The sequence below is a fragment of the Hipposideros armiger genome, unplaced genomic scaffold (genome assembly GCF_001890085.2).
Source record: "Hipposideros armiger isolate ML-2016 unplaced genomic scaffold, ASM189008v1 scaffold_998, whole genome shotgun sequence".
Taxonomy (NCBI): Eukaryota; Metazoa; Chordata; class Mammalia; order Chiroptera; family Hipposideridae; genus Hipposideros; species Hipposideros armiger.
The window spans coordinates 138940-157135 of record NW_017732348.1 but is presented as its reverse complement, the minus strand read 5'-3'; the positions used below and the strand labels follow the sequence as shown (position 1 = coordinate 157135).

Below are 18196 nucleotides of genomic sequence, written 5' to 3'. Positions count from 1 at the left end.
CTTTAAAAGACAAAGTTTTGTGTGTTTTTCCCCCTGGGATCTGAGTTAAATGAAACATCAATGTAGTTTATGACTCATAATAGAGGCTATCCTTTATTTTATTATTAATGATGTTTAGTGTACGCCCACATGCCTGGGCCTCTGGGAGCTGCCATCTTGGTTTCATAGACTTACTCTCTCGCTTCCATGACCAAAAATATTTTTCATACCTTTCCAGTTCAAAGGACTATCCAATCACTGCCTTTTCTGGAAAACTCTCTACACCAAGATGGGAGACAGGACATCAGCCTTCTGAGTTCTCAGGAATCCCTACCAACTCACTTCCATCTTCACTCTAATATGACTGTCAGTGGCCTCCACAATAGCCACGGTGTCTTTAGCATGGCACCTCCACTTCAATTTTTTAAATGCTTAGAGCAGTTATCTTGGCAAAAACAAGTCTCAAGGACCCATGTCTCACATTGAGCCAACTTAAACACATTTCATTCCTGTCATCCTACTGTCAATGTCACCTAATGTGTCTCTGAAACACAATTTAATGTTTCCGATAGTTTCATTAGGTGAAAGAGCTTCAATTAACCTCAGAATACAGAGTCTTGCAAACACTGTGATCAGAATTTCATCTGCCTCATTAACAAAAATAAATTCAGCATCCAAACCAACCAACAACAACAAAAAATGCAAGCACTCCAGTCCACTGGCTTCACCAAGCCCTGCCTGGCTTATGTAGTGAGTAGGACTGCAGCTATGCCATTGGTGGCTTTCAGCCAAGCTAAGGCAGATGGGACACACTTTTTGAGTGACAGTGGGCATAATGTTGTGAAACCACTTCAGTAGCAATCTTCCTTGTCAACAGGTCTGCCCACTCTCAGGCAAGAGCTGAGCCATGAGCTTGAACTAAAAAAGGAAGATAATTACATAGTGTCTGTGGAGAACAGGAACTCTCAGTTTAATAGACAGTATTATAAATATTATAATAGAGTTATTAGTGAGAGCAGACAGAAAAGGAGCTGGATTGTAGCAGTCAAAATTGCTATAGCCTCAGGCTTGAATATGATAGTGCACAGCTGAAGAAACTTTACATCACATGTTCTGTTCTATAGAACTGATGGAGCTGGAAAAAAAGAACAGTGTATTCTGCTGATGACTCGAGGGAGAAGCATGTCTCATTATTCACATGGGCTTATCCACTATTTTCTTCCGAGGAACAGTAGAGATGATATCTGAGCAACTCTCTTTTGACAAGTATGTCTCTGGTTGAAATATTGAGAACTGCAGGGCACATCTCTCAAGGGGAGAAGGGAACTTGAGAAATCGTAGTATTTTCTAGAATATAAAAATCCCTCAGGTCCCTCGGAACACTGCTGTGTGAGAATGAGTGAGAATGTGGCATGAATATTTTGCATTTATGTTAGGCTCCCAGCTTACATACATACACAGGTGTGTAGTCACTGAGGAATCTCTGTGCTAAGACGAAGAAGTCAACTAGGTCTCACCCACCCTATGAAAACTCTATAGGAAAGCAGTAGAAATAAAGTGCTATTCAAAACCATGCTTACACGATGGTTACTAAACAAATTCAGACCAATTTTCTGCCTTAATTCCTCTTAAGTCTTTAAAGGATAATGGGTGACTGCATTACCTCGAGACCTTGAAAATGAGTGGGACAGATAAGTCGACTAACTAGGGTTCTCAGTGTGGAGAGAAAGCCATGCAAGTGAATAGAGAGATCCATGAAAAGTATTTTCTGCTAATGGAAATCCTTAATCTGTGGCCTTCATGCCATGACATGGAGTCACTTGGGCTGCTATAACACATGCATGGTAGGGAAGGATTTAAAGGCTGATGAATTATCATCTACAATTTTTCTTCTGAAATAGGAGTGTTTGAATTAAAGTGGACATATTGGCTTATTAAATATAAGCATTTTGGCACAGTTCTAAGGCTGAGGAAAAAAATAACAATTTCGAAAGCAAAATTTTAGGCAAGACCACAGAAAAAAAAACCTGCTGTTGCCTGGGAAGCAGTTTTCTTAGAAATAATTTATCCAGAAGCCATTGTTTTTTACTCAAAATGATGTGCCCATATACAAGGGCCTTCCCAGGAAGCTAAATGGATGAAATTTGAGTTACAGAAGACTTAAGAATTCAATAATTGACATGAGGACATTGGTCAGTGAGGTTCCTGGCCAGTGTAGGGAGCTAAGGTGGCTAGAAACACCAGAAATATCTGAGCAGCAGTTATGTGATTAAGGTGGAGTTCCTTGGCAAGTTATTTTCACAAATTGATTAATATTGTATGGAAAACTAAGAATAGAATTTTTTTTTAAATATTTTTAAGTCCTAGAAGGGTAAATTCTCAAAAATCTGGATCTAAAGGCACCAGTTCCCGCTGAGGGGGTTTGAGTTTATCTAAAGATTAATTAGAACTAGGGTCCAGAGTTGGTTTCATTGGCTTTTTACCCCAGAGGAAAGGCAAAGGTTCAGAAATTCCCTTCCACACATAACCTCCATCAGCCTCTGTGCAGGGCCCAGGCTCAGGGGAAAGCAGAGATGCCTTTAAGTGCAGTAAAGGTGCTGAAGGTTGAGAAAACCAGAAGCACATTGGGCCAAGGGTAGAGAAGAAAGTGGAGTTTACCTCTTGACCTCATGCTTGGGCTGTAGGTCAGCAAGTCCAAGTGCAGGCATGGTCCTTAGATTTCTGCAGCCTCTAAAGATGTGAATTTTCTCAACAGAAAGATGACAGAGAGACTGACATCCCCAAGAAACATCTGTAATCCCAAGTTCAATAACTATGGCCAGAGCATCCTGCTTCCATGTTCCCCGGTCCCAGGAATCTCCTTGCATTACCACCATCTTTGGGGATGTGTATTTCATTGTCAGACAGAAAAGACTCTTCCAATCTTCCTTGAGAAGAAAATTTTACTCAAATAATTATCTCTGTCCAATCAGTGACCTCACTAATTCTCATAGGAGCACATTCTCTGGAAAGGATCTCTGGGTTCATTTCTCTCAATTTCTTGGCTCTATTCTTTGGTGCTTCTTCAGTCTCAGGCATCATGTGGTGAAAACAAGCTTGCCAGCAAGTTCAAAGCAAGACCCTTCCAGGTTCAAGTATAGCTGAAAATGTAGTGTCTCCCTCACAAAAGTCCTTACAAGCATCTCACTTTTTATTGGCTGTAGTTGGGTCACATGGCCATCCCTGAACCAATCACTTGGGATAGGATGCTTTTTGGTGTTGTTGTTGTTGTTGATGGGATGTTGTTGATTGTGTCTAACTCACATTCCCACCCTGAGTTTAGGACCATGGATGGAAGACAAGTTCACTTACACATGGACAGAAGCTGAAGAACAGGGGTAGTTCCCCTATTGAACGGTAATACTTGTTTCCAACTATCAAACAAGTATAAAACAAGAAGAGATAGTACTTTTTTTTCACTGTATCTCAATGAGCTGTATTCTGCTCTGTGATCATAAAATTCTTAATTGAACTGAGCTCAAAACAGACATAATGACAAATGATTAACAATCCAGATTCTCTGTCATCTTTCACCCAACCAAAAACAGATCTTTGTAATCCATTAATCCATTTATAGAGATCACCAAATGTTAAGACTATGAAGCCAAGTTTCTAACCACAGCTGCCACCAATTGGGAATAACTTTCCACCTATAAACTAACTGATAATTAAAACAAAATCCAAAATCTAGACAAACAGAGTTTGAGCAAAATTAAAGTTTGATTGCTGCTCGTGTTCACTTCTGAAAGCCAAGAAAAGATGTGCCTGGGCTTACGCTGCCCATGGGCTACACTTTTCTGGCACCACAGTTAACCTGGCTCTGTTAGATGAGTCCACGGCACATCTCAGTGAATGACCTTCAAAGGTGGTGAAAGGTTATTTGTGAAAAAGGTCATAATTGTGACTCTCATGGCAATATAAAATGAACATTGTCAAAAGTTTAATTAATGAGCTAACCATAAATATTTCAACTGGTTCAAAGGAGACACCAAACTATAACACATATAGGAAAACAAGAAAGGCTGAAATAAACTTATAAAGGCAAAAAATGAGTCTATCCATAGGGCAATAGCCCATTGCATTCTACTGAACACAACTGATTTACATATCTAAGGACAAGAATCATTTGTATTATTATCAGTTTTATATAATTTACAAGGATGTAAAATAGCTCAAAGCTATGAAAAGAAGAGATAACATAGAATGGATTTCCTATTCCCAACAGTGAATATTTTTTTTTCTTTTTTGCAATTGCAAAATGTTTCACAATATCCCGTGACACTCCAATATTCCCCAACAGGCATTCCAAGAGGACATGTGACCCCCTACTCATGCTATACTCTATTATATGGGGAGCCAAAAAAGGGATTTCCTCAACCTCCAAATCTCACACACTTTATTTTTATTGAAAAAGCTTTCTTAGCTTTTCCTACACAAAATAGTGTAAGTCTACTGTAATGTATTCAAAACCATCTCTCTTCACTATGATATAAATATCCAAATTACATGTCTTTGGGGGTTTTTTTACAGTGAAAAAATTTTGTATTTAGAATTAGCCAGCTGGACTCTGCTTAGATGATCCCAATTTTGTTGGCAATATTGAAAGCATCATAGTCAGGAACCAGTGGAACATATGCCTTCTTCTCTCTGTCAGGCCTGATCAGAGTGTTGACCTTGGCCAGGTGAATGTCATAGAGCTTCTTCACAGCCTGTCTGATCTGGTACTGTTGGCTTTGACATCCACAGTGAACACAAGTGTATTGTTGTCTTCTATCTTCTCCATGGCCGAGTTGTCAGCCAGGGGGAATTTGATGATGGCACAGTGGTCAAGCTTGTTTCTCCTGGGGGCGCTCTTCCCAGGATAGCTAGGCTGCCTTCGGAGCTGCAGTGTCTTGGGCCTTCAGAAGGTGGGTGATGCGCGGATCTTATTTTTGTGGCTGTGGACTCCTTTCAGTGCTGCTTTCTTTGGCTTCAAAACCTTGACTTTGGCTTCGTCTTTGGGAGGTGAGGGGCTCCCTTCTTCGCTTTCGGCTCCATCTACATGGAGAAGCCAAATTACATGTCTTCAATTATATATTCTGTTATAGTCCCTATTGAGGCTCTCCTCAAGACTTTCTTGTTTGGCAGAATTTGTTTACAAAAGTCCTTTCAGGTACACCCTATATTCCAATCATATTGTAGAGTGGCCACATCCAATTTACACCATTCTTTTGCCCACTGAACATTTATGAATGAAAAACACACTCAACATTAACATTATGAGCTGGTATACTGAACATGCACTGGCATAAAGTTAACGATGCTGAGAAACGCTTTGCAAGTTTGATTTGTTGAAACACATAATGCCATCTTTCATGCCATAACTTGCTTTTTCATTTTATTAAACTACATTGAACCTCTTCAGCAACACATTTTTTAAATGTTACCCATTGATAAAAACAAACAAGCCAGCATTAGTCGCATTTTTTTAATCCCTTCATCTTCTTCAATGCTATATATAATGATACCACTGGTCCCCATGCTGGAAGAGTAATTAGTAACATCCATGTAAAAGAATTAGATTCTTCAAGGGATGAAATCCATTTCAAATAATAGTCATGGTAATTGTCATAATTATCCACTTTAACTCAGAATTTCTTATTCATAAATATTATCGCTTTTAAGAACAGCTATAACACACAGGGATAAAATTTTGTCATTTCTCTCTTTAACACATTCAACAACCTCCCTAAAGTGATGGAGTACTTAAGTAACACTATTTGCACTTCTTTCAATTTGCATAATTTTGTTGCTAATAAGATATGAGCAAGAAATAAATAGGCCTCACTTATTAAATTACTTTAAAAGTCAATAAGAATTTTTGAGACCCTTCATTCTGAATTACAATATGATTTCAGTGCTTCAAATTAACTGAGAATTCTCTCAAATCCATTTGTTAAAGAGACCAATGATTTTTGAATGTGGGAGAATTGAAAAATATTGAACTCCAATTGTTTTACAGATGTTATACCAAATTTTTTTTAAAAACCAATCTTAGGCAAGTTGTCTCATAAAACTTGCTACCCAGGTCATTTCATAGGCAGATCACTAATTTCTAAACCAAATAAAGAAAATACAAAAATATCTTGTATAAACATAGATGCAAGTATGTGAATAAAATACTAGCTAAGAAAATCATACATTTTTAAAAATCATATTTAATTACTAGAGTATATACCAGGGATTCAAGAATGGTTTAAAATAAGCAAATGCAAAATATACTTCATCACAAAAATACTTGTAGATTACAGAATAAAATTACATAATTTCTCAATAGATTCAAGAAAATATGATTAGAACATAGATGACAATTTATGATTTTAAAATATCTTAGCAAACAAGGAAGTTCTTTAATTGGGTAACGGTTATGTACCAAAAATGTACACCCAATACTCAATGGAAAAAGCATTAAAAACCATTTTAGGTTGGCTATAAGAAAGACAATACACATCTTAGAAAAATATAAAAATTTAATTATTTAAAAAATCTCCTTTGAATTTTGGTTGGAAGTTCATTATATTTATATATTCATTAGGGATAAAATATCTTTCCACTATTAAGTCATTCCAAAAAAATGGTAGACTCTTATTTGTAACTTCACTGTTTTTTTTACCCTGTAAAGTTACATTTTATCATTTGTATATAAACAGATAATATAATATGTCAGGGGATACATGACAATCTCATTTAAAAAATTTTTTCTCCAATAATTTTTTTTATTACTTTCAGGTGTAGAAAGCAACATAATAGATATCTACACGCCTCACAGAGTGATAACTCCCTCACCTACTACCTCCCTGACATCATATATAACTGTTACAATACCATTGACTATATTCCTTATGCTGTACTTTATATCCATGACTACATAAACACACACACACACACACACACACACACACACACACGTTTTTCTGACGATTAAGTTCACAAACTTCTTGCAAAGATGTTGCCATCCATTTTTGGTATCACAGAGATTATTCATTATGAATTTGTACCAACTGGAAAAACAGGTAAGCAAGTTTACTATTTGGAAGTGCGGAAATGGCTGCGTGAAAAAGTTAGATGACCTGAACTTTTCACCAATAATTCATGGCTCTTGCATCACAACACTGTGCCAGCTCACACGGCACTGCCTGTGAGGGAGTTTTTAGCCAGTAAACAAATAACTGTATTGAAACACCCTCTCTACTCACCTGATCTGGCTCCCAATGACTTCTTTCTTTACCTAAAGATAAAGGAAATATTGAAAGGAAGACATTTTGATGACATTCAGGACATTAAAGGGTAATACAACAATAGCTCTGATGGCCATTCCAGAAAAAAAGTTCCAAAATTGCTTTGAAGGGTAGACTAGGCGCTGGTGTCAGTGCATAGCTTCCCAAGGGGAATACTTCGAAGGTGACCATAGTAATATATTCAGCAACAAGGTATGTAGCACTTTTTCCAGGATGAGTTTGCGGTCTTAATTGTCAGACCTCATATGTTCTAGTAGGAGGAAATACTGAATTTCCCATAAGAAAATTATCCTTACAGATTAGTAAAAATAAAGACAGAGTATTTTTTCATACAACTTCACAAATATCCTAAACTCTATCCTATCCCCTGACAGACCATAGACCAAAGTTAAGAATCACTGTGTCTAGACCCAGATAATGACTTACCCCAAGGTATTAATAGAACTTACACTAATAATAATAATAATAATGATGATAACCACAACAGCAAAAACTTTGAGCATATTACATATGTTTATTAACTTTCACAATAAGCACCATGAGACATGTCTAGACATTACTTTCATTTCACAGTTGAAGAAAGTGAAATTTAGGTGGAGCAACTCAGCTTAAATCATGCGTAAAATTATTGGAAGTCCGAGTTAAAACTTGACCATCATATGGAATATCAATAGTTTACCTAATGATGAAAACATGCAACACTACACACATGAACAGAGGTGGTGTGTGTATGTGTGTGCATGTATTTGTATGAATATTTCAATAGGCCTTATATACAGTGTATAATGGATGATTGGATAAACTGTAGGAAAAACTAGCTGGAGACCGTAGAGTGAGAAATATTATATGAAGACATAGAAAGAAGAACTAAGCAGTTGAGCAAAAGAGGATGAAAACTGGTTTTTGAGTCAGAAGTATAGATGGGCGTTACTGGACGCTGGCAGCAACTACATACCAGTTGACCCAGAAATTGTTTGAGAGGCAGCCAAATGATCTAAAAGCAAGGCTAGCATATTGACATGTCCCACACTTGATGTGCGTCTGCCTTTCTACATGCAGAGCACAGCTTCAATCATTGTGAACATAAAAGACAGCACTGTCCTGTCAGCCATGACACAACGCCGCTGAGCTGCCGTGACAACTTCAAAACAACATCGCAACTTCTGGATGGAAGCTGTTTTGCTGTTGTTTTTCAGTTTCACATAATGTTATTTATCAAAATAAGAAATGTGTAGGAAGATTCATAGATTTTTTTTCTACCTATCTATTATATATATATATATATATATATATATGTTTACGGTATTTATTACCAAGGTGAGGGATAGTTAAGCATGTGCTAGATACATTAAACATTTCACCACCTACAAATGCTGTTTGCTCCAAATGTTGATAGAGTCACTGGGCAGTTTTCCTAATTTAGGAATAACCTAAAAATAATTTGATCATGACCATCACTTAAGCTGTATGTGTAAGGCAATGTTATTTGTTAGAAAAAACAATATTTAATGATAATTATTGTGTAAACAGACAGGACACCAATCTTAACAGCACACAAATGACATGCCTCTCTAGTTAAAATACTTAAATCTACAATAGTTACAGCTCTCTCTTTATTGCATCTTCAAAGACCAAACAAAAATAATGATGTTTTTAATTATCCTTATTGCAACCCACATTAAATAAGAAAGTGCCCCACAAGGATATGCTCAATTTGTGTATATGCAGAAAACCAATTTTATGTTCAGAAACCTATGGCTTTTCTAGAAAAAAAGGAAAAAAACAAAGAGTTGTAATCCTTATAAAAACTGAAAAATTCTTATTTTGTTTCTTTTTATAATTAATTTATCATTGATACATAAAAGAATGCATATTAAAATACAAAAAAGAGAGTTTGTATTTTTATACATAGCTTGTTATCATTTTCTGTGTGCAAGTATATTTAACAAATTGGAGGCACGATAAAATTTTAGGCCTGCATTTTCCACACTAATATATATAGGTAAAACATTCTGCAAATAAAAATAAAATGCTTCAACTTTTTCAAATAGGAGACTAGACAGACAATGGAATTATCTAGCATGAATACTCCCCAAAAGATGAATTAATAAATTGCTAAATAAACACATTAGTGATATGGAGGTGATCAAGCAAATTAAATAAAATAACACAATTTTAAAGTTTAAATAATTCAGTCTGTGAATAGGATAGGAAAGGGAAAAGTGAAAAAACATTCAAACCCATTTGAACATTTTACAATTTTAGCCATTTGCATTTATTATTTTTTATATTATAAGTTTTAAATTTAATAAATGTGGTAAGTTCCTCCTCTTAAGATTTCTGTCCCAAATCTACCTCTTCTGGTGGCCAGCAATGATTAACAGTGTTGCCACAAATTACCCTTTTCTTATACATAAACACCAACAGCCATGGTTAAGAGATATGAAGCTTCTTTAACTGTCAAGGACGCAGGTGGTAACATCTTATACCAGGACAGTAGTGGTGGGGTAGTAATTAGGAGACATATTATGAATGTATTTTAAAGGTATAGCTGACAAGGTTTTCTGAAATGGGCTGAGAGAGCATGCGAGTAGTCACGGTGACCGGAAGAATGATTTTTCTATGGCAAGAAAGTCTGGAAGGAGATTTGTAGGATAGAAAATCACAGCAAATTGAAGGCGACCAAAAATTCCTTGACACTCATGCCACTAAGAGGTGGGTCTATGCCCTTCCCCTTGAACCTTGGCAGCCTCGGGGACTGAACTCAGAATACGGTGCACGTGATGTGCCAGTTTCTGGGGCCATGCCTTGAGGGCAACCTCACTGGGTAACATTCACTGTCTTCCTTGGAACACTCATCATGGAAGCTGAAGCACTTTGTAAGAAGTATGACTCCTGTAGGCTACCCTGATGTAAGGAAGCCAAGCCATGTGGACAGGCTATGAAGGATGACACACCATGACGATGGACAGAGAGAAGCACAGAGAACCAAGGTGTCTGACACGTGTAGAAGAGATGCTACCTAGGGAATAGATTCTCCAGTCCCAAGAACACCAGCTGATACCCCAGCTGGATGAGAGATGAGCCATCTATCTAGTCCCTTCCCGAATTCCTAATACACAAATCCAGAGCAAAACACAATGGCTGTTTTAAATCACTAAGTTTAGGAGCAGTTCAGTACATGGCAATAAATCATCAAAACAGGAACCAAGAGTTGAGTTTTGTACATGCTAATTTTGAGTTGCCCATAAACTAACTCAAGTGTCAATGTTTTCAAGCTTTTGGATATTTGACAAATGTTTTTCTGAGGATTAAATGAGATAACGTATGCAGAGAGACTAGTTAAGTGTCTCCCTGTTATAAATCACTTAACAAACGTTAAATAGTTTTCCATTTTTAAAGTTACCTAATAGCCATGGACAGAGGAAATTATTTATGTGATGAATCAGAATGCTGTATAAATTTTATAATACTTAAATCATGCAGAGAGGTAAAGGAAAAGGAGAAATAAAATAAACAATGCATGCATTAATATTCTTGCTTATCATGGATAGTGGACACTTTTTAAATGTGATAATCCATAAAAGTTTATGTATAGTTAAGTCTTAAAAGTTAACCTCTAGAATAAGCTGAAATAATATCTCTAAAGTAGAGAAGAAGAGGACAAAATTGGTGGCCTACTGAAAGCATGATAATTTGATCATTTTATAGCAGAAAATCAGTGTGTTCGAAGGAGTTTTCTATTGCTCCTCAAATGATCATACATTAATGTGCATGTGTGTATGTGTGTGTGTGTATGTGCACGCGTGTGTGTGTATGTAATGAGAAACAATATGGATTGTGTAATCCATTTGTAGAAATAATATTAAATATATTGTTTTTCTCATATGCCAGAAATGAAGATACGAGTATGTAATAAATTAGTGGGTTGGAGGGGAAGGAGAAACAGGAAAACTTCTCATTTTTATTTTTGTAATTTTGCAATTTCAAATGAAAACTTTATAAAATAAGTGTAAAATTCCATTTATTACTCAACACATTTCTAAAACATGTCTCAACTCTCATCCACTGAATAAAAATAAGTATGCCCACATTGTACTTAGAAAATGAAGTATTTATTTAGTTGTAAATGTATTTTTAAACTAATGCCCTCTGAGATAATTAGGGGTTTCTATTTTTCTGTCCTGAAACTCTTTCTGATTCCAGTTTATCCAAAATTATTTTAAGTCTGTATAATATGAATCCTGTCAATTAAATAATAAAGAGTATAATATGCTATACTTCAAATTTTTATTTTTGAACTCTCTCAGTAGACTGGATATCTCAAATATGTCAGAACTAGATATTCAGCTATAGTTAGTATCTCCATTTTCTCCTTTCCTTTCTAATTTCACTCAAAAATTGCCCTTTTGACCACCATTGCAACCCTCAGTCATGAGCAACATATCATAATTCTGTTTAAAAAAAAAAAAAAGAAAATGCTTTCTACAGGCTGTACTACTGTGCCAAGACTAAATCTATGCTACTATGATGAAACAGAGAAGTATTCTGTTTACTCCAATCATATCGGTCCCAAAGTATAATACATTCCACTAAAATATTTAGACAACTGAGTCAAAAGTGATATTGTCCTTTCAAGTACCTGGAAGTAACAGATATTATCTGCTCCTTGTGCTAATAGAGAGCTGCCGTGTCTTACCTCATTTCTTAGTTCTTCATATATACATGTGAATTAACCTCATTTCATAATGCTCATTTTGCTTTACACAAAACTTCTGCCTCATGATTTCATTAATCATTTATTTCTGTTATAACTATTATATTTTTTTATATAATTATATATATTATATTTTTTATATAATTATAACTATGATTATTTGGTGTTTGCTTTCTAACCAGGAGGGACTAGGAACAAATAACCGGCAAGTAGATGAATCTTTAGTCTTTACAATGAAATATCCTATGGGAAGAATCAGTCTATAGTCCTTTTGTGGCACTGTCAGAATTATTTTTCAAAGAACTAAGCCATAGAGAATTCTGTCACCAGTTCAGTCTAAACATATTTTATGAAGAAAAATAGATTTAAGTAAAGGAAAGCTAAGGAATTTTATTGTACTGAAAAAAAAAGTTTAGTTTAAGAAACTAATGCCATACCAAGATGTTTTATTAAAATTTCATCAAGCACACATTTTCTTTTCCTGTTTACCTTCTTTGTCTTGCAGCATATACATTATAACCTACTATGTGTAAAGTGTATTCCAGCTGTCAGAGACCTTTGGGAAGCTTTTGTAGAATAATATTTCAGACATTCTAATTCATTACCATGCAAGAAACTATGACATATGTAGTTCATCATTTCCCTGGGGACTATAACTTGAAAAGGGAGGTGAGAGGGTGACCCGAAAGGTCATTTTCATCTATTGCTTTCATAGGAAAACATTGAGCATTGGTGTGCTTGCTTTCTCAGGGCTATTAGGCAGTTTAACATGTAGACATGCAGCCATTTTGGTATCAAAAAGATACTAACTGGCAACTCAATATGTAGAGTGAAATACAAAAGCTGCATGAGATTCTCGTAATAGATATCATCCATTTCAAGAATATTTCAGCATGATGGAGGTTCCATGACTTGAACAATCATGTCACACTGTTGTGCAAGTTAGAAAGACTGAGTACTAGGAAGGAAAAATAACCAGACAGAGTTTGAATGGCTTTCCTAATTCCTGCCATTTCAAAACAAACCACAGAACAACCCCATGAATTTACTAGCTTGAGAACTATGAAGGGAACTATAAATGGAGATGCTGACATGGAAGAAGAATCATACATGGAATCACAGATCAATTACAGGCATTACTAACTCAAAATAGAAAAACTGAGCCCAGCTGCTTTGCACTGACCACTGGGGAAAGATCTGGGTTTCTGTTGTCTACTGCAATTTTTGGCAAATCTCACTGAATGTAATATATGTTTCTATGCCTAGTAATTAAAAACCAACATGTTCCAAGCAGTTGCATAGAGGCTGAGGTCAATAGACTGTGTTAGGACAGCTGAACTAGCTCAGCTGCATTTCCCGAGGACAATTGCTCTTCATAATTAAGCTTTGAACAGCGTAATATGAAGAGGAACCACCCCCACTTCCTAAGGCCCATTCTGCTACAGTCTCAATTTCTTATGCTGGGATGTTCTTGGAACTGAGACAGGGTGTGAGCAATATGACCTGGAAGCCATATTGGAAAAGGAGTTCATTGGAAAATCTGTTAATGCTTTTTTAATGTATGTTCCTCCCATCCAGTGTACTATTTATTGCCAATCTTTATCTTGTAAGAAATATTTATGACAAGCACTCCTTACCACCCTTATTACCACAAGGACACATATTTCTTTTATTACCTGATGTATTAATTCAATCCATACCTATACTTACTTTATAGCTACTATGTGTCACACAGTAGTAATGTGATGGTGAGGAGGGCATGGTCCTTACAGATAGGATAAAGAGCTCACATTGGGAGAGACAGAGAAGTCAGGGTCACACTACCAGACATATAAGTACATGGGTTACGGTACATGCAGGGATGAGGACACACACATTTTGAAGGTCAGGAAAGGTTGCCTGGGAAAAGTGCATTCAACTCTGAGATCAGAAAAAAAAATTAATTGGAAATATCTGGATGAAGCAAGCGTGAATCTTCTCTCAGGCATTTGGAACAGGAAGTGCAAAATGTTGAACATGAGCCAAAATGTCATATTCCAAAACTTACCAACATATGGCTTTTATCCAAGTATCTCTGTCCATATTCTCTATCTCCATCCTCTTAAACACACCACTTCCCTCAGCTTTGTCTGTTGGTATTCTCCGTATTATCTTCCGTCTAGCCTTCTCAAGAATTCTCTCTGGCAATTAGCTGTAGTCCATCTGTTTCATTTATTCAACCCTTTCTTTGGAACCATTTAATCCATTACACATACCTTGTATCACCTATCAAAATGAAAAATGACACTAAAACTTCCCTTGATCCCATGCTAAGAATTTTGATGTTTTATCCTGAGGCTGGTAGACAACCAGTGAAGGGTGTTAAGCAACTAAATAGCATGAAATTGACCCCTTGAAAATGTCATCCTGGATGCTGTGTACAGAATTGATTGGAGGGGAAAGACAGGAAGCAACACCTATCAGGAGGCTGGCTGGTGGCCTTACCCAGACACTGGCAGTGGGGACAGATATTAGGTGGATGCAGAGAAAGAGTAATGAGAAGCACAAGAGGAAGTGGGCTGGGTCAGAACATTGGTCCAGCCATTAAGTGTGTTAAATTTGGGTGTCTGATGAAACTTGAAAGTACAGTTATTATATATGGGTATCTAGGGAATAAACTGGCAGAAATTTTGAAGTCTTTGGCCTATGAGATCTAATCTTGAAATATTGAGAATTCACACACACACACACACACAACACACACACACACACACACACACACACAATCACTTTGAATGTATTGAAAAAATTGGTGAGAAAGCTATAAAAGTAGTATGTATTAAGAGTGCTAAATATATATACCAACTTATCTATGTTTTAAGTTAAAATCCTTAGGTCTTATTCTGTCTTCCTATTAATGACTTTATACCCCTGGCTGACCTGGAATACAATTTCCCCGTGTATAAAATAAAGGGGTTTGGATACAGAAATATAAGATTTATATCACCTTCTAACTCTAAAATCCCAAGTATCTGACTCTCAGATCAATTTTGAAACCCAAGGTAAAAATCCTATATTTATTGTGAGTCATGCCCCAGCATCTCAATATGAGTCCCCTGCCAGTCCCACGACTTAAGATTCCTGGCAAAATGGGGCCTCTTCTTAGGCAGAGAAGAGTTGAGGCCCTACTCGTGGCTCTGTTTGAATTCACGCAGAAGCAGTTCTGAGCCAAGGTTTTGAGCACATGTTAGGTATTTGGAAGATCAAGAAAACACCAGTGTGGGGGAAGAGAAATCAGACAAGTAAGGAAAGAGAGCAGATATTAAAGCCAGATCCCCCTGTGGGTTCCTGGGGCTGCATCCCAGTGGAGAAACTCAGGAGGCCAGAGCTTTTCCATCTGGAGGCTGAGAGTGCCAGGACAGTTATACGCTACTTCCTGTCATTCATTGCTTGAGGGCTGTGCCTACGGTGCATCCAGCCTGCTGCATGCAAGCCAAAGAGTTCTCCTACAACCATAGGAAGTCTTCAGATAAAAAGAACCAGGTGCTGGGAGTCAGGCAACAGCAGTGTCATCAGGAGATACAAGTAAGGCCCTTTGGCATCTGCTCTGCTACATAGCAGGAAAAATCTAAAACAGTCTTCACTAGCCAGGAAGCCTAAGGACCCCACGCCTCAAGAAAGCTGCAGGCTGGTCCCTATAAACTGAAGGTGCTAGGACTGGCTACAATGCTCCCCAGCCTCCCATCAGCCATCACATAGTTTTGTGATTTGCATATATTTTCTGGCATTTACCTTTAGCTTTTCATAAATAGAAATGTAGAGACCTAAATAGCAATTAAAATAAGAAAGAATTATTAGAGAAGAAAAGGTGCTCCCCTGCTGGCTTTGAAGATGGAGGAAGGGGTGCAGGTGGCCTCAGGAAGCTGGAAAAGGCAAGAAAACCCATTTCCTCTAGAGCATCTACAGGGAACACAGGTCTGCCAACACCTTGATTTTAGCTCAGTGAACCTGACTTTGGATATCTGACCTCCAGAACTGTAAGATAATAAATTTATATTGCTTTAAACCTCTAGTTTGTAATAATTTGTTAGAGCAGCAAAAGGGAACTAATATAGCTTTTATCTTTGTTTTGTTTGTTTTTTTACTTACATTCCTTTCAGTCTTAAAGCATTCTAAAATTTTGCCTGCCCTCTCCTTTTCCATAATTCGGTGTTTTAGTTTGCTCTTTCTGCTTAAAATGTTTAAGGAATATTCATTTTCAAATCTCTCAATAAATAACATAATGTATTAGGGAAACATTAGTTTTAAGATGTTCTAAATTCCACAGAGATAGAGCTATGAAGAGGAACAGGACTTCTGCTAATCTCAGGAAATGCTTTGCCACCCTGTCCTGCATACATTGAATTCCTATGATTTTCCCATCAAAGCAGAAAAAGAGGGGTAAGTGGAGAAAATCTACGATAGCTACACTTTCATAGTGGGGAATAAAGATAATTTAATACAACGAAAAACATTCCACAATCATCCTTTATTTTAAACAACTTTCCCCATCTTTATAAGAAATACATAAACTATTGGGTTGTTGGAAAAGTCATGACGTATTTTGTCTATGTTTTTCAAAGGTCATTTACTTATATAAAGAACAAAGATCAATCAATGATATATTGCCCATTTTGTTTGATAACATTTTGCCATCTTTCAGTGAGCTTCATAATTCCTTGTTCATAGAAGGACCTGTCTTTATCAGTGAAAAACTGAAGAAGGTGCTGATTTACAGCCTCATCTGAATTGAATGTTATACCACGTAAGGAGTTTTGAAGAGAGCGAAACCAGTGGAAGTCTGACGGCGCAAGGTCAGGCGAGTATGGTGGGTGTGGCAACACATCCCATGGAAGCTCCAATAATTTTTGATGGGTGATCAAACTTCTGTGTTGCCTCATGTTGTCACCATAGAACACAACTCCTTTACAATTAATAAGCTCTGGACGTTTCTGGATGATGGATTCGTTCAAACTTTCCAGTTGCTGACAGTACACCTTCAAATTGATTATTTGGTTCCCTGGTAGGAGCTGGAAAAGCACGACACCTTTAAAATCCCACCACACTGAGAGCATAAACTTCCTCTGATGAGTCTGCTTTTGAAGTCGTTTGAGGCAAAACATCATGTTGGGACCAAGACTGTTTGTGCACCACATTGCTGTAAACAATCCACTTCTCATCACCAGTTATCAGTCGCTTCAAAAAAGGGTCGTTTTCCTCACGTTTAATGAACATATTGCAGATGTTTATATGTGTCATCAAATGAACTTCTTTGAGTTCATGTGGAACCCAAATATCGAACTTGCTTTCATATCCCAGCTTCTTCAGGTGGTCATGAACACTTGAATGATGGATGTTCAATGTTTCTGCAATCTCTTGTGTCATGTAACGTGGGTTTGACCCAATTGATGTCTTTATTTTGTTGTCATCAACCTCGGTGGGCCTCCCTAACTGAGAAGCGTCATTGAGATCAAAATTACCAACATGAAATTTCATGAGCCATCATTGGCACTGACGTTCTTTTTCTTTTTTTTTAATTGGGGAACTGAGGGAGGGGAACAGCGCTGGGGAATCAGCGAAGGGGAACATACAAGTTGCTGTCCTTTTATTCTTTAGTCTAGTTGTGGAGGACGTCGCTTCACTGGCCCACATTGGTATTATCATTGCGCTCTTCCCAGGTGAGGCAGATCACTCACCGGCCATTGGATGGCTGCTTAGGGTGGCTCATGGCAGCTCACACCGGCTGCCGGCAGCTCACGGTAGCTCACGGCAGCCCACTGCAGCTTCACTGCAGCCTATGCTGTTGCTGGTGACTCATGGCAGCCCAGCTCCAGGTCGAGATGTTGTTCACCATCTTAGCTGTAGAGGGCACAGCGTTACTTGCCCTCATGTGGGATCCGAACCAGAGCCCTGCTGCTCAGAACTGGCATCCCAAGTGAACTCTTAACAAATGCACCACTCAGCTGCCTGGCACTGGGGTTCTTGTAGAGCATTGTCACCGTAAACTTTATGCAACTTTTCACAAGATCGATGCACATTCTTCCTTTTATGGAAGTAAAACCGTAAAATATGGCAAAAAAAAAATGCATAGTTTGGTCTTCCATCTTCAACTTGTAAAATCTCCAAAACTCAACTAAATCACTCAATTTTTTTTAGAATGAAGCTA

At 37.3% G+C, this 18196-nt stretch overlaps 1 pseudogene; it reads right to left on the bottom strand.

Annotated features, from left to right (window-relative positions):
- Window positions 1–4589: 4589 nt before the first annotated feature.
- LOC109375884 (60S ribosomal protein L23a pseudogene) lies at window positions 4590–5055 on the bottom strand (annotated as a pseudogene).
- Between the last annotated feature and the right edge of the window lie 13141 nt (window positions 5056–18196).